General features: G+C 39.7%; 1 protein-coding gene across 2 annotated transcripts in view; it reads left to right on the top strand.

Annotated features, from left to right (window-relative positions):
* The window catches only part of ZDHHC8 (zinc finger DHHC-type palmitoyltransferase 8), a 124,046-nt gene that overhangs the window by 32,532 nt on the left and 64,294 nt on the right, over positions 1 to 27,220 (top strand). The window lies entirely within an intron of this gene.

The raw sequence follows: 27,220 nt of genomic DNA, 5'->3' as shown, positions 1-27,220 counted from the left end.
ATTTATACATACACATCACAGACATACATGTGTGGATATATATGTGTGTATGTATATATACAGACACCCAAGAAACCCATAAGAGAAGTAGGACAATTACACTTTGTTCAGTAGAGTCAACAGTTTTGGGGGTTTTTTTGTGCAGTTATAAAGCCATCAAGCAGGGACCTGCATTTATCTTTCTTTTTTTTTTTTTCTGTTTCTCCATTACTGTAGTTGATCCAGCACAGCTTATTGTTCCCTCCTCCTGCTGCACCTAAATAGTCTTTTAAATAATTTGCGTGTGAGGGATGTGTGAGTGAAAGCCATGTCCAAACAAGAGAGATAGTGTTTTGAACTTTTCAGGTGTTTGACTAGAGTATTGAAACTGCTCCAGAATTTTGTTTGGCTTGGAAAAGGAAACTGTATTTTTTTTTTTTTCATTAGTAATAAAATCTCTAGGGTGAATTTTGGTGACTGAGGTCTGTTTTTCTGAATTTAAGCGTCAAGCATGTGTACCAGAGATTTATGTCAAGACAACTGGAATTACTGAGATTGATCCTATGGAAAAATCTTTAAGTGAGGCCATGCCAGAGTGTTACAGGTGTGTTCGGGGTCTTATGCTTTGGTCTGTACCACTTGACTTTGGTCCAAGAAGATATGGATGTCTGAACAATATGCAGGATAGGAAACTCAGCTAAGAAAGTTCTAATAGGGTTGTGATGTTACTGGACGTAGCCAGTAATTGGTTTTAATATTTTTATTTTGGATCGTGCTGCAAATTACTCATTCTTTAACAGCTGAGGTAATTGTATCATAGAATGGGAAGGATATAGGGAGAGAGGAGAAATAACAGTACACAAGTTGGCATGTGCTGTGAACTCGCTGTCTCTGGCTGGGGGGAAGGATCAAGGGATGTATATCCTTTATACACAGCATAAAGCTGTCTACCAGTGGCTGGGAGCTGGTTAACTGCTAATCCAGGAGCTGCGTGCTGCTGCTGGCTCTGAAGCTGTGGGCTTTACTTGGCAACAGGATTTTGTAGTATTTGGAAAAGAATGGCACTTGCTTTTCTAGTGTCCTTGAGGAGTGACACATGCTGTTCATCATGGCTGTGCTGTGCAAAGACTGAGAAATCGCTCCTGAAGGAGGAGAAAGAAATTCTAGCAGGATGAATGTGTAGTGGAAGTATGGGAACTCTTTATATATGTAAAAGAAAGAGTAAAGTGGGCACCTGGAACACAACTTAGTGGTATTCTTTGTCAGGTAATTCTTAATACTATCTAATCTGTCAGTGTGTGCAATGGGCTTGCGATTTAATTGTGCAGTACTTGCTGAAAAGACAGAGCTTTGGCCAAGCATTCAGCAGAAGCATAGGAAGAGGCAATAGTCTGGGCTGACCTGCTGGAGGAAATCCTCTCCTGCTGCAATGAAGAATTTACCCAGCTGTACTCTGAAATGGGAGGGCTTGGTTTTGGGCTGCTAGTAGGTGTGGAGGGAGTATTTCATAGTGAGATGAGGGTCTAGGAACAAGACAGTTTAAACTCCTAAAAAATTCTTGCCCTATCCATGAGAAAGTGATATTCAAGCTTCTGCAAGAATTGAAATTACCTATAAATAATGGGATAGGGTGGCTTAAATCAGAACATGTATTTCTGTGCTGACAGTGTTTGACATCTGCTTCTGCTTTAAGCAGGGGCTGAAAAGACTTGGCAAAAAAACCAACCTTTGGCATCACATGCACGGGGAGCTAATAAAAGGCTATAAATCGAGCAAATATAAGGGCCTCTTCACATTGACATTTCCCTTTGAGAAAGGGATGGTGAAATTTTAAAGAAAACACATGCACTGGGAGACTTTGAGTGGATCTCAAACAACAGAAGAGGAATGTATCAGTATTTTCTTGTGGATTATAAAACATCTAGTCTTTAGAGATTGAGCTGGAAGTCAGAAATTTTGCCCCACTGCTGCCTACTTCACAAATGGCTTAGCCTATGGTATGTCTTCCATTTCTGATGAATCTTTGAAGTGTACTGTGTTTGCTGGATGAAACACATGGTATTTATGTTTTGACAGCAAAACAAATACCATGTATTCATATGCTTGGACACTAGTCTTTTGAAGAGAAAAACAAAACCCAAACTCAGCCATGATAAAATCTTGGCAGCAAAGTAGACCCAGATGAACTGCATTTTGTATGCAGTACAAAAAAGCTTCAGTTTCTTCCCCTTCTCTGGCTAACTAGCCTTAACACTTTCCAGTGGATAGTTTGCTATTGCTTTCGGGTTATTTCACAGGCTGTAGTTAACTTTGTGCTTACATTCAATATTCTCTTGGTGATAAAATTCCCCTGATGGTTGTAAGGAGACTCCATGCATGCAAGATGCTACAGGACAAGTAAGCAATGGAATTTTTAAAACAATCACTCTTGGCTAGCATTCAAACTGTTTGCAATGAGTCCTAAAGCACTCAAGACTGTATATGTTTGTACACTGCCTTTGTCAAAAGGGTATTGCTTCACAAGTGGTAATTTTAGGCAGGACTGAAGTGATAATGATTATACTAGGCAAAGTTATAGCTAGAGAAAAATCTTCTGCAAGATTTATTTTTTCTGCTTTGGCAAGAATGTGTTTTTATTCAAGCAATATCTGGAACAGCATTGAGCAAATTTGAACTTCTCAGGATCTAGTGGGAGAAAAGGCAAATGGAGTGGGAAATGACTCAAAAACTCCATGTATTCTTTCCTTTATATCCCTGAGACCGTCAAGGCTTTGAGCTGAAGTCTTTATTTCTAGAGATGGGAGGTTCTACAGGTCTTGTTCTGTAGTCAGCTTTTTAGTTTTTCTGAGGATGTCATCACCCTTCTAGGACAAACTGCATTAAAGGAAGACCTCTGCAATCCTTGGGCTTCTTTTAAACTCTGGCTTCAGTTTGCTTAACTCTTTGGTGTGCATTAGACCTGTTCATTTTAGTGGGATTTAAGCAGGCTCTTCACTGTAACAGGACATCGGTTAGCAAAAACCCAGGAGTTGAATTAATACCTTTTCTGACAGTGTGCAAAGTACCCAGAGAGTTTGTATAGTATTAGCAGTAAATGACTGGTAATTACTCTAGCTTCCTAACCTAGCAGAGACCCTGCATGCTATATTAATCTTCTGACTGTGGAGTGGAACAGGGGAAGGTGTTAGGCTGTGGAGGCTGCAGTGCACGAACCTTGAAACAAATCTCAGTCAATAGATCACCATAACCAGCTGCTGCCTTTTGATCAGGAGAAACACAAGAATTAATTGACTCAATAGCAGGAAATACATGATCTAATTAGGTACCAAGTAATGTTATTTCTTCAACAGATTTCTGTAAAAGTTTGCAGTTTACACTGCATAGTATTGAAGGACTAGCTTAAGGAAGAGATAGGACTCTTAAGTTTTCAGACAGGCCTATCTTGGGGGCCAGCACTCCAGATACTATGTTTAAAAAGGAGCTGTTTTGAAAGTGTCTCTCCATTCTGGTGACAAAGTTCTGCAGAAGAGCACAAGAAGGTGTGGTTAGTGGGAAGGGTTTGGTTTAGGACTGCTGACCAGCTTTCCAGTGTTTCAGACCTTAGTGTTCAGGAAATCAAATGTATGCTTTATGATTTAGCACAATAGACATTGTATATTGATTTTATAATATACCATGTAATAGAGGAGTGGGAAGCTCTATTTACAGGGAGTGCTATACTTAAAGTAAGGACTTTCAGTGAAATTTAATACTTGGAAACATACCTGTGGATACTTTTGAAATCTGCAAGCTTCATGCTAACATCCAGCCTTTCTATGTAGATTACTTGCTGCCCAGGGGTTTTTTAAGCTAACAGATTCAAGATGTTTATTTGGCAGTGTTTAGTTTTAACTGCCTGGATGGCTGAAAAGCTGAGTGCTTTATTATATATCTCATACTGGGACTGGTCTCAATGCTACCAGAGGCGTGTCAGTTTTTCTGCTGTTAAAGGTGCTAGTAAAAGTCCTGGAGCATGTTTTGGCCAACTAGAAAGCATTTGAAAATCTCATCCAAGAAACAGAATAGTGCAATCTGTTATTTTTGCGGGGTGGTGGGTGGATTTACAATGCAGTTGAACAAAATAAGATCTTGCATAGGCTTCTTAGTCTCTGTAGTAATTCTGCTTCCTTGAGAGCTCAGCTATTATTTTGTCTTTTTGTAAACCATCTCAAACAGTACAGATTTAAACCCATTCCTTGAATGGAAATTATCAATTTAGAGCTGGGAAAAGCTGATCAGACAGTAAGTTGCTGTCAGCCACAGCCAATGTATTCAGACCAAAGGCTCTAACTTTGCTGTCTGACTGCAGAGACATAAACCATAGGGTAAGAGATCCCAGGTGTTTCAGAGGTGAATGGGTGATAGATTTGGAGTCATGACTCCAAAATTATCGCTTATTTAGCTAGCTGTATATGTTAAACAAAAAGATTTAAACTCTGAAAGCAGATCAGAGTGAATTTTTAGGCCATTTTCCAGTGATACTTATCAGAATGTCTGAGCAAGATTCTACAGAATATTGCATGTCCATTTGAGTGATGATGACAATGAAAAACTCGTGTTTTCTTACTTCTTCCCCCTCTATCCCTGCTCACTGGACTTGAAATCTGGAAAAGGGCTAAATAAATCCTGTTTAACTGTCTCAGATGCTCTGAAAGTTTCAAAAACACTGTGCTTCAGTCTTGTGGAGTACTCAGAGCATTCATTAGTTTCTCCAGAGAGGATGTGTATCTCTGTACTTCATTTGTAAAAGACTGTAAATCTCTTTCTAAAACCCACAAAATACCCAGTGGACTTTCTTTGACAGTAAATATCAATCATATGCATAATTGAATATTCTACTTTTGGAGTTTATACCTGAACCAATATAGAACAGAGTGCCTTAATTTAGCATTCAAGTATTGAAAACCTGGCCTACATTTTGAAATTGCAGGGCTTATTTTCCTAATCACAAAACAATGTATTAATTTGGGGTTTAAAAGAGCGTCCACTTTAAGCTGTGATCAGATGCAGTCTATCTGTTTACCCCAGCTGTTTCCTTTCAGCGACAGCATGGTGAGGACAATGGTGGACCTAATTCCTCGTTCTCCATAAGCATGCCTGCAAAGCACAAAACTTTCAAGGTTAGGTGATTTGTACCAAGTCTCCTGCCATAACAGCAATGTCTAGATGTAAAGGTAAAAATCAGTGAGTCTTTAAAACCCAACATTCTTAAAATAATATTTGCTTACTAGCTGGAAGCTGAAGTTTGAAGTTCTATTAATAAAGTAGGTTATGCTCAACATAAAATCAGCTGCTACCAAGTGTGCCGCTTCTTAATGAAATGCTTCTGGTAATTCACTGTTGATTTTATGAAGCATTCTACTGCTTTTACTCCTCTTAAAGCACAGGAGTGAAAGGTTCAGAAAGGGTGTCAGTATTCAGTTAAGTGGACAGAATTTACAGGATAGATACTATAAACTGAAGCAAACATGAGAGGGTAAGCACCTGAAAGCTCTTCAGATGATTTGTGTGGGTCCAGTGGATGCTAGCAAATTGTCCTATTGAGCACAGATAATTATTAAGAACAGTTCTTACTACTTGCCACCTGTTTTGGGGTTGTGTGTGTTTCTTCCCTTCCTCCTTCCTGTACAGAAAAAACACCAACCCTTTACTGGTGAAAGTATAGCAAATAGGAAGCACTAATATCCCAGTTTTCCAGGACATTATTTACTTATGAGTAAAAAAACCCAAAACTGTCTGGACCAGAAGATTTACCCAGATCCCAGGGTTTGGTTCAGTTCAGTCCCCATTTTGATTTGTAAAGAAAAGCAGTCTCTTGTGGAGAGGTTTGGGAGACATCGTGCCTTGCATGGTCTTTTAAAAGAATTGAGATGCATTTGAAATACTAAACAGATACGTTAGAAATACAAAACGTTTTCTCTTCCAAGTATCTTTTCAACAACAGATAAAAGTCAGACCTGCTGGGGTGGATTAACTTTATCTAGGGTGAGATTCACTCTTCAGTTTAAATACTACTGTTCCTCTCCTCTGGATCTCCTGGGCTTCAAACTGAGCTCAAAAGCAGCAGAATTCTGTATAGGTGGCTGCTGATTTATTTTACCACCTCTTTAGAGCAAAGTGGTGCACTGCAAATTTGATAGCACACTGCAAATAGGATAGGAAGTGCATGGGAATTGATTGCAGTGGGGTACTTTTCTGTTCTCTAATCTTTCCTTTCTGCCTGTGCAATGCAGCCGGGCATGCGAGTGGTTCGTAGCATGTAACTTCCTAGACTCCATAGGGCATAGGGCAGCCAAGTAAAGAGTGCTTAAACCTACCTGTGCTTTGTGTCCCTGCTTAAACTGAAATTGTCAGTGTCAAGCCTTTTAGCTGGAGAGTGTTCAGAAACACCTATATTTTAGTGTCAAGTTACAGTTTCGGTCTTGTAGAACTAAGCTTTTTTCCTCTTAAAATGCAGGTGCTATATATATTTCCTTATATTTGTTTTAATGACTTATATAGCAAATATATGACAAATATAAGTTGACCGGAAAAGCTAAAAGGACCCGTCCAAAGTCTTCAGAGAGCTTGCATAATATCTCACATAAATATTGACTTACAGAAAGGCTTGTCTTTAACGTTAAAGGATGGCTATAAAATAACTAATAAACAGATTTCTATATTTATGACCCAGTGCCCAGCTAAAAGAATGTAAGATTTTTGTACAGCTTGACTTGCTGCACCACAGGAGCTAGAGATCCCAGTGTGTAGTTTCCAGGAGAGAATCCTTAATGTGTGAGTGTATGCTTGGTGCAGTTGGATATTGAGAGTGTAAAACTGAAAGAACACAAAAGAAATACCAGTGGCTCATGAGAATTTAAGAACGCACTAAACTTTTGAAGGAGCTTTTAAAATTTATTTATCCAGTGCCTCTTTTAAAAGAGGTAAAATAAGCTAAGCAATACATAATCCTTGCCCTGAAGAATCGTCTGATGCTCAATAGATGTAAAGCACCCATGAGAGCCATGAGAATGTCATTATTGATATAATATGTGGAATAGATGGGTTTTGAAGGTGTTCAAAGCACTGTAGATATGAAAAATCCATCTGCATAAGAAGCAATGCAATGAAAGCAGTTTGCACTGTTGATGGTCAGAATCTGCTTCTCCCTGAGAACACTAGTTTAGAGGCTCCAGAGTAGTGATGACTGTGACACAGAGGCTACCAATATTTCAAAGCTCAGGATACAAGAGAAGTGGGAGAAAGCCCTTCTTTGTAGGACGAGTAAAAGTAGCTTAATAAGCAGAACAGCTGCCAAAACAAGATTCGTGATCGTCTCCTGCATGCTTGACTGCAGGTAAAAGGCAGCTCTGAGATTGTTTCAGAGAACAGTAAGATCTTTGTATATTTTTAGCTGCTGTAAATCGTTTTCAAGTGTGGTAGACCTGAAAGGGAAGGAGCTGAAGTGAAGGGATGTTACCACTGATTTTGAGCAATATTTAGTTGGTTAAGACTGTGGGAAAAACACTTAGAGAGGCTGTAAGGAACAAAGACTTCATAGTGGCATGAGTGCTTTAAAACCTAGGGGGGGAAAGAAGCAGCTGTGTATATCTGTTGTAATTGTTTAAGTAGAAACCGGGTGTTTGTAATTAGTTGTACCCCTCAATTGTACTCTGCTTCCCAAAGACCTAAAACCCAGGTACCTTGAAGCACATGTCCTGGGAGTTGGGAGCATCAGTGAGCAGCTGGAAGAGTTTTGTCTGGAAGCCTGGGCAGGAGATGGAGGTCATACTTCTGTTAGTCTCTTCCCGTGCAATACAAATGCAATTGCTGTCTCTGCTGCACTTTTCAAAGGAACCCCATTCCAGGGCTGTGTGGCCCAGGGTTGTGCACACAGTGCTTCTCCATTTGTGATTCCAGGAACAGCACTCTTTTTAACACTGAAGGCAGAGATGAGTGAACGCTGCTCCAGATGGGAACTGACAAGTTTGAAAACATGTCAGCATGTGTATATTTTTAATTTCAAAGGCGTCACGCTAGCGTTAGAGAGTTGTTTTAATTCTAGAAGCAGCTCTGTAGAACTAGACAATCCCTGAACACCTTTACTGTAGCACAAGCACACTGGCAAAAACACAAGGCCCTTTTGCCTGCTTAATTTGTAATCAAGGTAAAATATTGTTATTCCCATCTTTTGGACCAGTCAACTACTTAATGAGGATGTTGTTCTTTAAACTTAATTCTGACATTACATATACCAGTTGCAGAACATAAGGAAGAAAAATCTGTTATGGATAGCTATATAATACTGGCTTTTGAAGTTCAGTCCGTAGAGTTCGTTGGGGTTGAAACTGATTATTCTAAATGGATTCTATTAATAGTGATGCTGCTAGGAGACTGAGCCTGAATTCTCTGTACAACAGCTGATGTATGTTCTAAAATCTGTTTGGTGTTGGTGCTTGAGATACAGGCTTGGAGGTGGGAAAGATTTCTTAATGCAAAGTTTCATCACATGTTGATTATTTTATTTCCCAATTGACTCTACAAAATGACATTGGCCTCCAAGGCCATTGTCTGTCAGTAGGGATACTCAAAGCGGGTGGAGGGTATCCTCCACTTTTGATAATGGGACTTAAAATATAGAACTATTTACAGCTGCTTCTCACTTCCACTATGCAAAACTGATGTGATAAACAGCAGCTCTGGAGGTCGCATCTGGTGTGCCTTGTCTGTCAGCAGGAAGGTAGTGAAAGGCAAGATTGAATGCTTGGTGTCTGTGGGTATTTGAGACCTTTGAGAATTCTTTAAGAATGCCAGAACATAGATTACAGTGAGGCATCTAAACAAATAAACATCTGGGTTCAAACTTCCCTCCATACCTATACTTGACTTGCTGAGCTGTAAGCTAAAGTAGAATTTGGGTGCCTGATACCTTCCTAAATCTCTCCTGAACATGCATCTTTGTGAAATAAAAAGGTGGAAATAATTGGTATCAGTAAACAATATCCTAATTCATGGCAAAAAACAGGCTTTTTTTTTTTTTTTTGCTTTTTTTTTTGATTGGTGCTGCTTCATCACAGGCTTCACTAAGAATGGTTTTTGTTTCTTTGATATAGCTCATCAATGTATTCTATTATTGCTTATGTGCTCTAAATCTTAGAATAACAACCTGTGATAGTAACTGTGCAGTACAAAATGTTTCTAGGTTTAATCAGTGACTCCATCAATCTCTTTCATCTCATTGAAAAGAATAGAAATAGCGTCTGCTGAACGGATAAACTGAGCTCCAGCAGCAGCCATCAGTTTGTGAACGCCTTGCACAGTTTCCTTCATGAGGAGAGCCGTTTCCGGAGAACACCGTGCATTGTTTCAGGTGTTTGGAGAGCAGCAGAGGTGCTGGGTTAGTGGCCTCTGGCAATTGACACTGGAGGACTTTGCCTTGTCTGCTACAATCTTTTTATTGCCTTCCTGCCTAAGAATAATGAGCTTTTAGTTCTGACGTTTAGTGAGATTAGACCTTATATAAATTGCCCTTACATAAAATGCGGTAGAATAGTTGCCTAATTAGTAACATACAAAACAGACTATATAATTGCCTAAGAAGTGAAAACTACAGATGTGAATACCTGGACATGCTGTGTGGTGTTATTTTAGAAAGTCTAGTTTTGGTTTATATTTTTTCATGTGTTTCATGTATAAAATCAGTAAGCTAAGAAACCTGAAAAATGTTTCTTGAGCAAGTTCTACTCATCTGTCTCTGCAGAAGAAATTGAACCAAAGTTCACCTTCGAAGAAGGATGAAACTGGTATTACATTAGGCTGGGTTTGAAATAGCTTACTAAGTTAGGGCAAGCTGTGTCCAGTTAGATATCGTTTGATGATAAGGACCAGCCTGTCAGAGGTCTAACAGTGAAAAACCACTAAACGTTATGGTTAGAGCTTAGATGCTGCTTGAATGATTCACAAGTCCCAACTTTCCAGATATCTGCAAATGTTAAACTCCTAGTTGCTGCTTTCAAAAAGACATTTATATTGGGCAACTTCTTATCTGTCTTTACTATTTTTGGTATTCAAACCAAAGATGCCCAGATTGAATCTGAATACTATATAAGGTTATTTACTCTTTTTAGACTGCTTCCTAAGTAAATGCCAGGCTTTTGCAATTGCCCTGTCAGTTGAATAACTTCTGATTTCTTTGGTCAGCTTTAACCACATTTGAAAAGAGAGCTAGAAGGCTGGAAAAGCACTGCTCTCTCTGAAATAGAAGGCTGACACAAATTAATGTTTCTGCTCAGGAGAAAGCAGCATGCAAGCAGCATTCAGCTGTTGCACAGCATTTGGCAGCAGCTGACCAGTGAATTGGCCAGCATGGACTGGGGGTCAGTACACAACCATAGAACTCCTGATTGCTTGTGGCATATACTGTCCTCTGCCTGCTGGAATTACTGTAGAGATGTGTGGGGTTATTGGAAGGAAGGGGTAAATTGGTGAGAGCGTAAAGAATGCAAATAGGAGATCAAGCTTCTTCACTTCTGTGCCTGTGAAGTAATTTGTGGGTTTTGTTTTGTTTTCCCTATTGCCTGAGTAAATAATTCAGTTTTGTTCTGTGCAGTCTAATAGAGCGTGATTATGAAATGAGGTTGCTAACAGAAACCACTTATTTTCCCTTCCACAGAAATCTGTGGAAGATTTTTCATTTTCACCTATACATAATTTTTGAGTCAAAAGTTGTTCCACACTTCTTTCAACACCAGCTTTTAGAAACTTGCTTCTGTCCACCCATGAATAGACTAATCTCTACAAGCATGATTGATACTGGTTCATTAGCAGCATCTTTTTCTGGTTCATACAGCCTTAGCACACTGTAGGACATACAGTATCTTTTCGCTTTAATGCTTGGCTTTTACTTGTGTTTTCTCTTGATATATGAACTATATACACATGTATTTCTAAAACAGTATATGGGAAGAGCTGTAAGAAACACGTGAGAATGTCAAATGGGAGCGAATCATAGAATCACAGAATGGTTTGGGTTAGAAGGGACCTTAAGACAGAGAAAAGAGACTACCTCAAACCTGAAGCAAATTTCCTCTGAAATATAGCTGTGATTCTTGGGTTGTTTTTCTTTGGAGCTCATCTGACTGCTTGAAGTCAAAGAAAACGAAGTACTGTGTGATTTGATCTTATTGCAGGGAGAAACTTCATGGGTCATCAAATCCAGCCATATGAAAAAAGCGCATTCAACCAAAAGCAGAGTTGATAGATGTACCTGCCCTTCATCTTCTGTCTTGAACTGCTTCAAATACCTAATAGTTTAGATGTCTTGCTTTGAATATGAATGGAAGATTTTATTGTTGGTGCTAAATAATGATCTTGCTAGTCCTGTCTGCCCTGAATTTTACAATCAGCGATGCAAGAACGTTAGAATAGATAAGATGTGATGGATCAGTAGTTCTTACAGGTTTTTTTTCATGAGCGTCTGCTTTTGGCCACTGTCAGAGACAGGAGGCTAAGCCTGCTGAACTTGTGCTCTAATATGATACAGATGTTATTTTCTTAAGAATTTTGAAAATACTTGCCTTTTGAAGCAGAGGAGAGGAAGAAGACGAGTCCTGCATGACTGGACTCCTGTAATGCATCCTATGTGCAACAAGGAGGATGACTGCAATTTCTAAGCAAAGCACTCATGTTGCCTCCCTTTACTGAAGGACTGATGGTTTGCACATTGTTCTTGTCTGCTACACACCACTAACCCTTCTACTTCTTCAGGCAAGCAGCTTTGGCAAATGTTTTCTTTCTCTATCATGCTCATGTATCAAAGAATATCTGTGGAAATGAGACACTAATCAATCACACTTGTATTTTGAGTGAGAACTGGAGACTGCCAGAGAAATGGATTGGAGATTCATAACACACCACCTTTGAAAGAAAATGTTTGTTTAACTTTGCAAGACAATCTGTTTCTTAGCTAGAGATTCTGCTTTTTATTTGAAAGGCATGACTGGATGTGAAAAAGGCTAGATCAGAATTTATGTATACAAAGTTTAGGATTGTAAACAACTAAGTCTACCATTTATCTAAGGGCATCCCTAATTTTCACTTGTGCAAATGTGACTGTTTTGAATATCTGAAATATCAAATAAGGAAGTTAAGCTTGGTGCTATGAGCGATAATGTTTTCACCAGTAAATTGTTTGCTGTTTTATTGGTTCACTGCCTCTCCTCCCTCCTTGATTAATTTGAATTTCTAAAGTTTCCTGACCTTAACATCTATGAATTTTAAAAACTTGATCCTACAAATGCTTGCACAGACATGCATTGAGGGTTGCTTCAGCTTTTGACATTAAAGCTTCATAAGCAGTAAAAAAATTGAAATAATATTAGTGCATCTGGTTTTAACTGAATGATAAGTCCACTTCTGATTTAATAAGGAAATGGAGGGAAGCAGTGTTTTGCATCTGAATATCCAGGGCAAGTATGAGTGGAATAATGTCTCAAATTTTTAATATTTTTTTTTCCTTTGTGAAAGGTCCAGTTTAGTAGGCTTGAGCCTTAAACTTTTCCATTACTCCTTAAGGAGTCATATTGGATGGGCCTTGCACAAGGAACATATGATGATCTCTGATATTTACAGGTCTTGAAAGCTCCTTAGTAGAATAAATGTCTTTTTGCCCTTCTTAGAGATGGCCATTTTGCCCTTTTTAGAGTTTGGATCTAATCCAAGAAAAGGCTGGGAATTAGCTCAGCTGCAAACAAAACCTGACTACTTGCGTTGGCTCCCCAATTAAGAACTGAACTTCATAATGGAAATTTGAGGCCAAGCAGTCTACACATAAAAGCTGCCTTGCTGTGTTTTTTGAATGAGTGCAGGTAGTTCTGCTGTTTTACCTCTGTGTGGCTTTTGCTTCCCTTCCTGTTTCATTCTTACTTGTTTTAGTACCTAATTGTAGGCTTACAATGAATAGAGCAAAGTCATAATGAAGAGGCTGTGGTGCAGTAAGCTTTCCAAATGGATGTGCAGTTTAGAAAACATGTAGCTGTTTAACTTCATGTTTAAATGTTCAATGTGATAAGGGTTTAAGGGAATGACTGCAAGATTATGTAAATATGTACATAATACCAAACTGGCTTTTATCCCTTTTTTTATCCTGTAATGTTCAGGGGAGATTAATATTGATTCAGTGATTCCCAAGTGCTAATTTTGGCTAGAAAATATCAATATTAATTTCATTACTTCATGTTTCTTCTGTCCATCTCATCACCCTAGCCTTGACTGACTTCCTTTTTTCTCTCCACTCTCAACTTTTATATTAAAGTAACTCAACTTAATGTTTACATCATCTCTATACTCCTAGTAGCATGATAGAGGCCTGCATGCCCGTAAGTATACCTGAAATTATTTGTAGGATCAGGCTCAGATGCAAAAAAGTTATAGCTATAAGGAACCACTAATCATCTTGTTTCACCATCTGTAACCCCACAGGCATTACTTTTATTTTTGACATTACTGAGCAAGGAACTCAGTATCCTGCTGATTAAAGTACCTTTCTCTGAAAAGCTTATAGCTGTGATCTAATGACGCCAAGTGAAGGATTTGCTGTCTCACTTCTTCACTTTTGTTCCCATAACTAGTTGGCCTCGCCACTAAACTTGTACCATATTTCTAATTTATCTTGCTTGAACTGTGCAGTGGCTTCTGCGATTGAACCCCTTTGCGCCTTCCCTATTGGGTAAAGAGCCCTTTAGGATCTCCATAGGGATTATTTTTTGTGTTTATAATTGTCACTTCTCAACAGATAGAGTGTTTGTGATCTCTTACAGAAACCCACAAATTCTCTTCATGGTGGCTTCTTTTCTGCCGCCTTCAGTTTCCAACCCAAATTTAAAAGTTTTGAATTTAATGCAGCAGTGGTGCCACAGAATCACTTGCTGACTTCCTGCTCCTTTGTTTCAGATAGCTGAAGGCTGCCTTATCATTTATTCATTTTGTTGTGGCAATGACAAAGCAAACTATTCTTGAGTCACCTGCCAGGATCCTGAATTTCTTCAACACTTGTCCTCTGTTCTGTAGTTATTGCCTGTGCATTGTGTTATCTGAGGTGTAGCTCTGTCTCTGGGTTTGACTACTTTAACTGATGTCAACTGAATGTATGCACACTTTCAGTCTTTGTCTTTTACATATACATATATATATATATCATTCTGTGAATCTGTGTATTAGCGGAATGTTTTTCCAAGGAATTTGTTACATCTAGATTTCAGCATTTTTATGGATCTGGATGAGCATGTGGCTAGCTCTAATGCAAACCCAAACTAAAGCAATTCCATTCCCCAGTGACTTCGTGCTGTCAGCTACTTTGAGACCTGTCAGTTGGCCAACCCTTAATTCATTTAACATGTGCTTCATTGACACGAGCCAAATTTGTAGTCAGAATATCATGTTAAGTCATACGCCTTGAAAATCTTAACTACGCAACTAACTCTACCACTCAAACCAGTGATTTCAATTCAGAGATAAGGTTTGTTTGAATATAGTATCACAAAGCCCTTGAGACTGCCATTAGTTGCATTCCTGTCTTTTAATAGAAACCTATGCAGATTTTTCAGTTTCAGTCCGACATTGATCTTGGACAAACAAGGCTACAGTTGCCAAGGCTGTCCTACTGTAAGTGTTAGCATGAAGTTAGCAGTCATGTCCCCTGGGTACCATGGAGAACTGCATCCAGTTTACCCTGCACTGTGAGATTCACATTTAAAAATGAACTCATCACAGACTGATTATCAGTTGATGGTGTTAAAAATTGTAAACAGACTGGAAAATATGAAGATGATGCAATGTATGTTGTGTGAGGAAAGTATTTCAAATAGATCACAGACTGCTGGCTTCCATCTAGACATCAGTGACTCTTGCAATGCGCTCCTGTCTTCCAAGTGCTGGTCAGAGGTCAGCCTCTCTGGTAAAGACAGTGTTTGTACTTGATGACATTGTTTATACTTTGATTCACAAGTCTAGTTTCTTGTGTTTTCTTCAGTGGAAAGAGGTGTTAATAAATGTTTCCAGATAGGAATGCTCAACTCAGCTTAGCTAAATTTAACATGCATTTCTTAAATCTTTAAACTCCTTAACAAGTGGAGAAACTGGCCTGGCCTCCTAGTCGAAGATTAAACTAGGGCTACTGCAGGTTTTGGCTTGATCTCTTGTTTTAGATTCTTAAGTTCAGCAGCTGTTGCAGCAGCTTCCCAGGACCTAGTACCTTAGGAAGGGGATCTCACTGTTAACATCACACATGTTGAGGGTTTGGGAGGAGAAGCAAAATCGATTAGATGAGATGGCTTTTTCTACTTGGAAGATAATACTGGAGTGGCTCCAGAGTATTCAAGGGTTTGCCTCTTTGCAATTCTGCATCACGAAATTGTAATTTCAAAAGAAAAATCTGTTACACTGAGAGATCATCTGCATGGAGTTTAAAAGCAGGTCTATTTTAGTTTTGCATCCTTACTAATCTTAATCTGTCTTTACTAATCTTGTTAGCCTTCAGCAGAATTGGGAAAGGCTGTTCTGAAATCAAAACAGTACAAACTCATGTCAAAAGTGACTTCCTGAAGCCAGCTGTTACGGAGTCAACACCCTTTACAGGCTTCTGATGGAGCTTCTGATAACTTGAATTCTCTGTTACTGATGTCTTTATCAAGGTAGCCATGCTATAAGGGTGAGAAAGAGCCATCTGTTCACAGCAGGATTAATCCAATTGGTGGCCCATGAGCATGCTGCTGCTTCATGTATCTGCCTCTGTGAGTGATGGGAGAGGCAGTTGCAGTCATATCACTGTAAAGATAGGCATTTGGCCCACCGCACTTGAAAAAATTCCCCCAGGATGCCCAAGCTTTTATTTTCTACACCAGCAACAAAAGAAACACTTGTTCAGAGTGTTTTCACCTACAGCTTGTACTGCTAGAAAATAAGGATGGAACTAAAATCCATAGTATGTTCAATATTATCTTAAAATTGAACCATGGATTAAATCTTCTCTTGCTTAAGGAGTGTAATAAATATTTATTTTGGGGAAATGGGAATGTCAGCAAAACGGATAAATACAAAAAATGGTTTGAGATTTCTTTTTCTTCCTTTTAGTTCCTTTGAGATTTTTCTTTAGTGTTTCATTATTAACAATGAAATAACAAACTTGCTCAAGGGCAGAATTGTGCTCTGAGAATCGTAAGTGTGGTTATAAAAACATTTTTTTCCTCCGTGGTACGCCAGATAGCTTAAATTTTAACCCTGTAAAGCAGGATCCATGAATTGGGCCATATGAATTTTTGCTGATAAGGTTTTGAATTAATCCCATTTTGTACAGACCTGTGCTTGCAGAAGCTTAAGGAAATTCATCACAGTTGCAGATTGTTTTCCAAGTAATATCCTCATGGACTATGAAGCCTATCCTTTTATGATAAATACATAAAGGTTTTGCTTAACTTCATTTTTGAGCCACTCCATCTCTAATCTCCATTGCTCAGTTTTTAAGTAGGCTTTGGCAGTCTGGCTGAACTACAATAGTGCTGACATTGAAATCACACAGCACGATGTGGGGGGAGGGATGTTAGAAGAGGTTCACTGTAGACATAGCCTGGATTTTTCCTCCCTTTGATAAAGCTGAAACTCTTACTTCCTGCACAGACAAGCAGTCAGTATGATTTTTGAATATTTGGGTGGAGGATAATGCACAGCAAAGTAATTCAACTGTAATCTCTAAGGATGGGATAACAAATAACATCCCTGCTGTACAGGCAGCTGGAATTATTTAGAAGATGTAAAGGGGCTTAATGTTCTGAGGAGCTGCCTTTATAGTGTGCTTTTGAGTAGGCACATCTGTAACTTTGCAAATGAAATCACTTGCAGGCATAGACATGGCTGCTGGTTTGTTTGCTCTGTTGAGGAGGTGACTAAGCATCTGCAACCCACTGGCAGGTGTGCTGTGAGCTGCAGGTGTGGTTTCCAAGGCCGGTTTTGGAAAGCAGTGATTTGCTTGCAGTGATCAATGCATTGTCGTTAGTTGTCTTTCCAGAACAATCATTGTTGAGAAAATTACAGCGTTAAGTAAATATTTTTTCTTTATTTCAATGTTGCTGATTTTTGGTCTGAGTGGGTAAGGGGGAACAACAGTAGCTCTAGGAGGAGCTTTAGTAGAGAACTTTCTTTTGGGTATTCTGCTTTGTGCAGGTGTACCGGGGCTTATGCTCCAGGGCTGAAATGAGGGCAGCAGGGACACCTTTGGGCCAGCATTTATATTGCCACTTCCAAAATCTGGGCCAAAGCATGAATGGTTGTGAAAGTCAACATTTCAATTTGAGACATGGTTCATTCTTACTTACTATAGCAGCAGATATTAAAGTTTGAATTTCTCCAGATTCAACAACTGTCTTGAGATAACTGCAAAGGGGAAGGAGTGTGTGAAGAGATACTGGTAGGCTATTCTTGGTTTTGAGTACATCTGAATAGAGAACTATCCAAACATTTTTTGTGTTACATATCTGCCTCTGAGGCTGTTGTTTCCAGATCACAAGCTTTTACTTAAAAACCTTAAAACTCATCTATGTAACTGCATCCAAACTAATGTTTGTTAAAAGCAACTGTTTGCCATAAAGGAGTGTGTTGGCCTGTTCCTTGTTTCATAGTTTGGATTTTACAACCTGTGATGTGGTGTTAACCCATGGCAGAAGGGGAGCTGTAGGAGCGTGGGAAGCATGCACACAGACAGCGTGTTGGCAGGTAGTGACTGCAGGCATGAGCTTAGTTTCCAATTCATTCAGAATCAGATGGCCCAAACCCACCCCAGGTTTAGTCATATTTCTTCAGGATTCTGTTTAATTCCTTACTTGTTGTCAGCTAAGCTAATGTGATCGCAGAATGGAGGTCTATATGCCAAACAGGAATGAAATTAACTCATGCTCAAGTAGGCGCTGTTAATTTCAGTTATTGCCACTGAAAGGCTTTGGAGAAATTAAAAGGTTTGGGGTTTGTTTTGGTTGTTGGGTGTTTTGGGTTCTTTTTTCCCTAAGAAGGTATAAATGAAAATGCACCTCTTAAACAGGTGGATGTGTGAATGGTGAGGAGGTAATCTGATCTATAAATATAAATGGAAATTGTTTACTTGTGGCTTCAAGCCAAAAAGCATTAGGTTTAAATGTGATTTTCAATTAAAACCCCCTACTTTAACTTGAGAATAGTTTTACTTCTGAACAGAGTATTTCATACTGAATGACCAGAGAGAAGCCTGTAGCCTCATGAGGCTTTTGATGAGAATTGCTTTTCAACTCAGCAGCTCTGTCAGGCAGGCAGATCTGAAAGTCACAGCATGCTCAGCCTCTACCCTTGTTGCCAAAATTCTGCAGGCCAAATTATTCCCAGTATGACACCTAAAAAAAATTAATCTATGTTGATTTGTACTTCCTCTCGCAGTGCTTTTCTTGCAACTATTACTTCAGCTGTACTGGGTCCATCTAGCCCTATGTCCTGCCTTTGACTGTAGCCAGTAGCAGTTGCCTGAAGAGGAGTGTTGGAACATGCCAGATGAGATGCTTGGCAAATATATTCTCCCCGCTTCCCACAACTGCAGTCCAGAGTGCTCTTAAATCAGCACTGGTGTCTTTTTTTGCATAGCGTCAACCAAGGATCATGGAGCATGTTGCAGAGAGTGCCCCAGCAGTACGGCTGGTGTCAGGGATAGATCTGCCAGTGTTTGGCTGCTTGTGTGGAGGAGCCAGGAGATCCAGCTCCAGATGCCTCCATGGAGAAGCTGTGCTGGTTACTAGGTGGGAGGGATAGTCTGCTCAGACAAGCATGTGGCTGCTTTGTTATCAGTAGGTCCTGGGCAGCAGTCCCACACCAGAGCTGGCTACTCAGAGCAGGTCTGGGAAGAGAATTTGCTGTTCTGAGCACAAGCCATAATATGTTTTGGGCATAATTGAAGGAGAATGAACTCTAATGTAAATAATTATTGTAATAAGGCTAAATAAGCTAACACCCTCTGTAGCCAAAAACTGTTCAGCTAAAGTGGAATGTTGAAATATGTAGAGGAAAAGCCTCCTCCAGAAATGCAAAGGGGCACCAGACGTTATTAGGAGCTGTTTTGTTATCACAGAAGTGCTGATCCCCACTCTTCATTGCATCTTTAGGCTGTTGATTTTTTTTGTGAAAATCATTGCTCCTGAGGAGGGTGCAGGGGCGGGGGGGGGTCACATGAAATGTTAGCTTCCCGCTAACAGCCCCACAGCTGGAAACTTAGGGAGCTTTTCAGTTTGCCAGACTTCTTGTGAAAGTCTCTGATTTGCATTACACAATTGAGCCTCAGTTCATGCTTGTCATGGAGGCTGGTAGCTGGTAACGTGTGGGCAGGCTTCACTGCGCCTCTGAAAAGGTTTTGTTCAGTGTTTGCGCCTCTGCTTGCCTCATCGGGCCCTTGCATTTTTCAAAATGTTAAGTATTCAGCTCTGCTCTGCTACGTTATCTCACAAACCATCTATTGTTTGGCCCTTTTTTGAAGAGCAGGTTATGTGCGGTGGTGTGAACGGTGACAAAGCCGTATCTGCAGTGCACACAAAGGTGCTGTGGTCTTGTGCTGGTGCCATCCACTATTGGGTGGTGTAGGACTGCCTGAATTGGGGGTGCTTTGGACTTGTTCTTCTTGGCTTAAACTTGTGAATGAAAGCATAAAAGGAATGTGGTTTTTGTTCAGTGGGGACAGGCAATGATAGGTATGTAATGCTCCTATTCTTGGAGTTGTCAGACAGAAAAGACCTAGCGTGATAACCCATAAATACTTTGTCTTCTGTGATCTTGAGAGATAGCTGTGCTTAAGCATCTAATTTCCAACGGAGAGGGTTGGAGGGGAAAAAATAAATCGCTGTTAAGGCTCAAATCCAGTCTAGCCAAGCTGCTGAGTTTTCATCAAAAGCAGGAAACAGATGGATGGGCACAGCTGCAGAAGGTGCTGCAGCTTTGGAAAAACTGCCCAGGCGTGTGCTGCAAGCAGGGAGAGCAGCACACCGCTACTGTTCTGCATGGGGCTGCCACTCAGTGCCAGTGGATGGGTGATCTCACAGCCTGTGCTGCTCATGGAGGTGCCATTTCAGAAAGGAACCTGCCTGGCATTACTCCCAGCTCTCCATGATGTATGCTTGCCTGTTCCCAGGATTTGCTCACTGTAGTAGAAGAAAAACCCATCAAAGGCTCATTATGTTCCTCAGTCTTACATTTCTGAAGTATGCTGTGGGCCCTGTCCTAGTGAGTTTACCTTTACATCCTTTGCAGAAGCACCTCATTGCTCTCTTTTCCTGTTGAATTCTCCATTTCATGCTGGACAGTTGCACGATGAGAAAGTCTTGTAACTTGATGGGGTCTCAGAAGAAGCCAGAGAAACCTCTGGGATGCTGTTTCCCATGTTCCTCTTGAGATAGAAAAGAGGGTCCAGCAGACAAGCAGTGTCCAAGGTCTCTGCCCAGCCACTCATGCAAGGCCAGTCTGATGTTCAGTCATTGCGTAAGTGCTACACCTTAAAAATTAGTCAGTGCATATTGTTTATCTGGCACCTACAGTCCTTGACTACTCCTATTTACTTGAAAGGTGCAAATATTAGATCTTTTCCAGAACAGATCTGTGTTATTGTTAGTTAGGAGGTTTCTTTTCTTAAGCAGCTTGGTAATTTTTCTTCTTTTTTATAGTTTTTGCAGAAATTAAAGATTTTCCAAGCAAGAAGCCTATGTAAGCACAACTGTGTAGCAGGGAAGAACATGTTTCTCTGCTTGCTTTCCCTTTTCTAAAGACAAAAGAGCCTTATTGAAACGTGCTTCCTTTCTGACTGTTAATGGGTTTTCCTTCCTTCCTCCTTGCAATGAGCTTAACATTCTCCCATCCTGTTGGGTATGAGTTTCAACCTGGACTGTTTTCCCTGTTGAGGTGTTTAGTCACTGGCCTTGAGTGGGAACCTGTGATTGAGACAGGGAGGAGCCGGGGCTTGGGAAGGAAGAGGTTTTCCAGCAGTTTGGTGGTACATGGGATGAATTTTAAAAAACAAGGCTAAGATGCTATTCACTTTTGCCTGGGGCTGCTCATACTCTCTTTCCCTAGTTTTATTTCTGGATGCTTTCTTATGTTGGATCTGGATAAATTCCAGGACATTATACACAAAATACCTAGAGGAAGAGCTGGTTCCTCTCAATAACAATGTTCCGTTTTAATCTGTCTCAGGTTAAAGGGGAAAAAAAAATACGATGCCATGTCACTGGAGTTTGTTTGTCTCCAGGAGGAAAGATGCTGAAAGTCTTGCTTCAAAGGCTCTGTGTGGGAATTATGTCCTGAAGCCTGGATATTCTCCAAGGCTTAATTGTGCTTATTCATAGAAACATTAAACTTTATGAACTGGACAGCAGACCTCTAAATTTGGCTCAAACTGTAGAGAGGGTATTGTTTTTTGCACACTCTGATTAGCAACACTAAGCACAGACGTATACTTCGGAATAATTAGTAAAAAGGACAGGAATTAAAGCAAGCTTTGCTCTCAACAGAAACCAGATGAGCTAAACAAGTCATCTTTTTATCCGAATTTCCCACTTAAGTAAGGTTTCATTTTGTGTGGTGTTGGGTTGTGTTGTACAGGGTATACCTTGTCTCTCTCTCCACTATTGAACTTCTTTCTGTTCTAAAGTCTACAGTAGCAGACTGTGGAATAAAAATGTGCATCTCCTCCCATATCATCTTGCTGGTCAAGATGAAGAAAACAAGACTGGGCAATGCAACTAAACCAGGAAGAATGAGATCAGGTTACTGCCTCAACTACGCTTTTGCCAGTCTCAGAGAAATCTGAATCCAAATATCCTTTTTACTAATGTTATCTGTGTTTTGGAAGTTTCTTTTGCCCTTCCCCCCACCCCCAAACAATAGGGATGAGGAATTAACTTTTAAATAAAACTCAAATTAACATTATTGTTAGCTATCTGAGCTTGTGTAAAAACAAACTTGTTTACTTTCTAACTAAAAAAGGGTAGATTTAGATTAGATATTAAGAAGAAATTCTTTACTGTGAGGGTGGTGAGGCACTGGCACAGGCTGCCCAGAGAGGTTGTGGGTGCCCCATCCCTGGTGGTGCTCAAGGCCAGGCTGGACGGGGCTCTGAGCAGCCTGGGCTAATGGAAGTTGTCCCTGCCCATGGCAAGGGGCTGGAGCTAGGTGGTCTTTAAGGTTCCTTCCAACCCAAACCATTCTGTGATTCTATGGTTTAGTTGGCTTAAACAAAAAGGGGTGCTTTATTTTGTTTGCTAGAAAGGCAGTTAAGACTTCAGAACAAAACCAAACGTGTACTGCTGCCTTCATGAACTTCCTTAGTTTGCAGTTCTAGCTGTGGAGAACCAGCAGTGCAGGAGGATCACAAAGGTTTTTTAGAGGCCACCTTCGTTGGTTTTTTGATTTTTCTGCTTTAATTGCAGATAAATTTATAAGGGATAAGATTCGTTAGTAATATTTCCTTTTCAGAAAGCTCCTCTATGAATGGAACCGAAAGGATTTCTTCAGGTTTTTTTTAAGAGCTCTACTTTGAAGGAATATTTTCTTGTTTCTGATATTACTTGAGATTTATGTACTAGGAGATTTAATTTTTTTTTTCTATACAGGTTTTCTTACAGCATCTTAAGTAAGTGTGCAAAAAAAAACCAGAAAAGAAGGATCATTTGGACAAAGCAAGTAGTATGCTTTGCTGTTGTCACAGTTTTGCCAGTCTTGGGGCAAATTGGGAAATTTCTTCTGTTCAGAGTTCTATCCACCCAGAATTGCATTACAAATTAATTTTTAAACTTGCTGCTGAAGGGAAATTAACAAAAATATACATTGTGAAAATTGGAAAAAAAATTTTTGATAGTGTTGGCAGGTAAAAATGTTGAGTGACTTATTTTTTTAATGGAAGTCATAACATTTAGACATGTAAGAATATAACTGCCTTTTAAAATGAAAAATAGCTCCATGAGACTACTTAACTGTCTGTATATGACATCCTCTAAGGTCCTTAACTAACATTTGCTTTGTCAGTGAGGTGAAACAAGGATTTGAAAATGAACAACAGTCATGGTTTGGAAGAGCAGTTGTTATCAGTGAACTTTGTTTCTTGGAAAACTAAGACCACAAAGCTGGTAACTTTTTCTTTGACGTATTGAAGCTTATGTTTCAGGCAGACATGCAGGTCTGATTTTGAAGGATTTTGATGATCAAGGATCACTGTGTATTTCAGTGAGCTATTTCAATTTCCATCCTACATGAAAGTGTGCACCTTCTTCCTGTCTGTGCTTGAAAAATCATGAAAGAACCACAAGCTGGAAAGCAGCTAAACGAATCCAAATTAAAGAGGCTGCAGTTTGGAATAGCTGAGGGTCTTCTTACTGTATCACAATTGCCTATCCAAGTGCACAGGCCTGAGTAAAGTGTCATTATGGTATTCATAAGTCTTGTGATTGCTGACCCAATACTAGAAGATTTTCATCTAACACAGAACAAATATCATCATCTCTCATATCTCTGGAAGCAGCAATGTGCTCAGTATCTTTTATGTTTGATTCTTGCAGGCACTTTGAATGCCTATCTCATACCCTGTATCCTGCTTTAGAATTTGCAGTGCAATATCATAACACTTAATCTTTCAGCGGAAGACCCAACTTTAGGATGAAGCCTAGTAAAAAAACCTCAGAGTTACACTCTGTATCTGAACTACTTTAGAGATTAACCCAGCTGAGTTCTAATTTATGGAAAAAAGCTTCCCATGCTGCATTTGCACTGTACACATTTAGGGAGATTTGGAAGAGTTGATCAAGTGTCATTTAGACTGATTGTTCTGTTTTCATGAAAATTTTGCGTGTAAGAGCCCTTGAACACACACTAATGAGGAAAGAAGTGAATAGAAGTAGACCACAGAATTCTGAATCCACATTGTACCATGTATCAAAAGGCTAAAGTTTGTAATTAAATAAACTGAACAACTCTATCCAAGCCTCTTCACAGTTCAAATTTGAAGCTCAATATTGTGGTGCTAGACCATCTTGAATCGTGTGCCCATTAAAAAAATTCAAGGTCAAGAGGGCCCAAAACTACCAGTCACTTCCTTTTCTGTTGGGAATGCTTGTAAGATGGCTTTTATATTTAGTATCTGACATAGGATATGGAAACTGGAGTGAATGGAGAGATGGACATCCTTGCAAAAAGTATCAGACCAACTAACAGTGTTGTTCCACCTCTGAGTCAGGACACAGTACATAGCTGCCACACAGTCCTGTACTGCTGCTAAGTGAGCAGTGTCTGAGTCAAGATCGGTGCTGTGGTATTCCCCTTCTGTACCTTTTTATTATGCACAATTCTTTGGCCAGAAGTGATTATAGCAAATCCAGGGGGATTTGGGAACTTCCCCTTCCCTGCTCCTTGGCTTAAGGCTGTAGTTCATCTGAAAACTGAAAATGCCATTTAAAAAAAAAATAAAATCACAAGCCTCTGTGACACGTCACTAATGTGTCCTTAAGGAAATGGCAGTGAACGAGAGGGGCAAGTCTGTCATCTGGGCAGGCAGTGGGGAGAGGACTGTGAAGTCTCATCAACTGTTTGGTTAATCACAACATACTGAACTGTCAAGCAGGCTCGTTAGGGACACACTGTTAATTTGGTCAGGCAAGTGCTGTCAGGCTGCATTGTGTAGAGTTAAGCAGTATGAATAAAGCCCGTAAGCAAAGCTGCTGGAATCTGCTTTTGTCTTCCCTTTGGATGGCTGTCCTCCATTTTTGGATTCTTTTCCAGTTCAAAGTGGCCACGTGGAGTTTTGGCACTGTTACTGTTCTCCAAAGATTAGTTATAGATTGCAGAAGTAATCTAACTTGTGCTGAGATGAGTTACCCTGCTTCTCTTCTCAGCTGTTTTTGTATGTATACATTTAGCCAGAGTGTCAATTCACTACTTCTGGTGACTTAATGAGAAATGGATTAAGCCCTTTCTCTTTAAAGCCCAATTTGAAATGCTATAGGTATTTTCCTTATCTTCACTATTCACATGTGCTAGGCACTAGCTATATGGCAATTAAAGTTTGCATTTCTTTTCTACTGTCAAAAGATAAACCTTTCTCTCCTCCACTTCCCACGAGTCAGAGCCCTGCAGGTGGTTTTGGAGGTACGAGAGTATGTGCCTCCTAAATCCACTGCAGTCCCTAGAAGAGCTCAGTAGTGAGCCATAACGTTACAGACTGACCATTTTGGGCAGAAAAGAGGAAGACCAGTGGTGGAGAAAAGTTGTGTAGGTGTCCTGACTCCTTGTGTGACAGACTGGAGTGATTCCTCCTGTGATTACTGAGAAAGGCTGAGCAAGGGTAGGAGATTGTTTCCGTCTCATAAAGGGAACAACCAGATTGTCTCAATGCTGTCTCTCCCCAGCGTGCATCAGAATATACTGTTAATTTAGGAGTTGGAACCCAATGGAGGTTTTTCTGATTCTCTACCATGTGTTTGTCTTTATGACTCCAGTTCCTCTCTCATCCTTCGGGGATGGTTTTCCCTGACATTTTCAGTCTTATAAAACTTATTTATGTTTCTGCCTAGTCTTCTGCCAGAGAAAAGGCTGAAATTAATAAATTTCTGGTAACAGTTTTCTACTTTTTCACCTGATAATCTCAAGGCTGAGTCAAATACTCCATTAAGAGTTTCAGATGCTATCAGAACTGAAGCAAAATAAAAGGTTTCCCAGGAAATCAACTGTGCTTACGTGGAACAAATTTGGTGGGGAATTGGCCTGCACAATTACCTTGCAGAGTGCTGCACAGCTCCAGCACTTCTGTCACTAAATACCTGAGGTAATCATTAGTCGTGAATAGACAACATTCTCCACCTGCTGTGTCAGGCTCTGTTATCACACTAGGAGGCTGCCCTCCTCTCCAAAACAAGAGGAATTCATGCCTCTGCCTATTCAAGTAGAGAGATATCTATTTAATGCAGTGCTCCATTTAGGGAAGTAAAGGCTGGAAAAACACTTGCTCTATGGGAGGGAATACTTCTTAAAACAAGCACTGAGTTTCCTCATTTTCCTTTACCAGGGATTTTTGTTAGAATAAGGCTGGAGAGAGGGAAATTTTGATATGATTCTGGGAAGATTTGACTCAGGAAGGGGAGAATGATTCATAGAATTTTATTATTGTTATTTATTAAGAAGAACAGACCATTGAACCTAATCTTTTATTTGTCTTTCTGTTTGAAAACTTAATGCACTTATGCAGTGAACCCAGAAACGTTTGTGGGTTTGAACCAAGGTCTTTTGGCATAAAAGCATAAATCCCAGCTATGGGCGCTAGCCTACAACCATTTTAAGGTAGATTTATACCTATTACTTTCATACTTGGTAAGTATTTTAATAGTGAATCCTCAGTGCATCCCTTCTCTGTTTGTGGAGTGGTAAATAAGTTGTTCATGGGAAATGGGAGCAGCAGAGGCACTTTACAAAACAGAGATCTGACAAGTCTTAAGACTTGCTACTTTCTGTGTTGTGACAATGATCTGTTTATCTGTGGTTGTTGCTGGAGTCTCAATGTAAGAGATCATTCATTTGAGAGTTGTTCTTTGGTTTTGATGGGGGAAATTTGATTACTAAGAAGAGCAACTTGTTTAGTAACAACCCTTTTCTTTTTCTTAATTTAGAAATGAACATTTGCTTCTCCAAAAATAACTTCGCTGTTAATAATCAAAATATAAGATCAGTCACAAGTTGTACATTAGAAAGAAGTGTTTAAGCTCCAGCTTAACGTAATTTTAAGAACTCTGAGGTGATTTACACTTATTTTTGTGTTCTGCTACTATGAAAAAAAATAGTGCAATGTAAATGATGTTTTAATTAAAATTTGACAAGGGAATTTAAATGAGGAAAGAATCAAAACTTGATGTAGTCTGTGTCACAACTGTAATTTCATTCTTATACTTCAGAAGATAATATAACTCAGTCTTTTAGCTAAATCCTTAGGTCAATTCTTTAAAAAAAACAGTCAAACTAGATTCTGTCTAGGTTATTAAAATGGAAAAGCACTTGCCTGTGGGCACAAAGTCTTACCTTTTCCACTTATGCTATCATATTGTAAAGGCCCATACATCCCTAATATTTCTGGGTATGCTGTCAGTAGCAGAGTCAGAGAAGCTTCCGAGCTTTTAACTTGCACCTAAGTGGTGGAGAC

This window comes from Falco naumanni, chromosome 1 (assembly GCF_017639655.2).
Source record: "Falco naumanni isolate bFalNau1 chromosome 1, bFalNau1.pat, whole genome shotgun sequence".
NCBI lineage: Eukaryota > Metazoa > Chordata > Aves > Falconiformes > Falconidae > Falco > Falco naumanni.
Note: the sequence above shows the minus strand (reverse complement) of the source record. Positions and strands in the feature narration are given on the sequence as shown.